Source organism: Natrix helvetica (assembly GCF_964273705.1).
Source record: "Natrix helvetica genome assembly, chromosome: 4".
NCBI lineage: Eukaryota > Metazoa > Chordata > Lepidosauria > Squamata > Natricidae > Natrix > Natrix helvetica.
Genome location: NC_138550.1, coordinates 25,941,760 through 25,942,794, shown reverse-complemented (window position 1 = coordinate 25,942,794; position 1,035 = coordinate 25,941,760).

The window sequence follows — 1,035 nt, the reverse complement described above, 5'->3', positions numbered from 1 at the left end:
TTCACAGCTTCTCCTAAGTTGTCCTTTTCATTTTAAAATTTCAATATTTTTTCTATCTCCTGCATAGAAAAAAGCTGAGATAAGGTCAGCACGCATGTTCCTTCTTTCTGGAGATTATACTGGCAGTCTGGCATGAGTGACTGCTGTTCTGCGGGGATACATTTTGTGAATGTCTGAACTTATCTGGTCCACAGGTTCACAATCCTACCAGATTTCCTGTATCTTTTTGGTCCTTAACAAAATCAAAGTAGTAACATAAAAATGGATACTTTTGTTAAATACAGTCTCCTCCAAGGGGCTAAATTAAGACAGTAAATGAAACAATGAAAAAAGCCATATAGGTTACTTTTTTTAAAAAAATCCTAGACGCTCCCACTGTTCTGCTGCCAGGATAATCTTCCAAAATTACCATACTTTTCAGAGTATAAGACACGTCCCCCCATAAAAGTGGGTGAAAATTGTGGTGTGCCAAAGCCCCGTCTACCTGTCAGCCCCTACCCTTCAGCTGTTTTCAGCCTCTGCATGTTGCATTATCTGCCTCTGCATGCCTCGTTTTTGGCCTTCATGCATCGCATTTTCAGCCAGTTTCAGGCAGCGGCGATCAGTGGCAGCAAATGGGCCGTACCAAACGGGATACACCGGTGGCAAATGGGCCTCGGCAAATGGATGGCTATGGCGAACGGGCCATAGCAGCAGTTCACAGGCAGCAACAGACAGGCCGCAGTAGCGGCAAATGGGCCATGGCAAATGGACTACGGCAGTGTTGAACGGGCCATGGTGGGAACAAATGGGTGGCGGTGAACAGGCTGTGGCAGCAAACAGGCCGTGGCAATGCTGAACGGGCCATGGTGAACGGGCCAGATGAATACCAGATGGATGCTGGGAGGCAAAGGCAGATATTTTTCCTTGTTTTCCACCCACAAAAAGATAGGTGTGTCTTAATAGTCCGGAGCATCTTATACTCCAAAAATTACAGTAAGTTACTTTTCTCAGAATAATTGAACTGCTTCGAAAAGTTACTCATGACAAAATCAC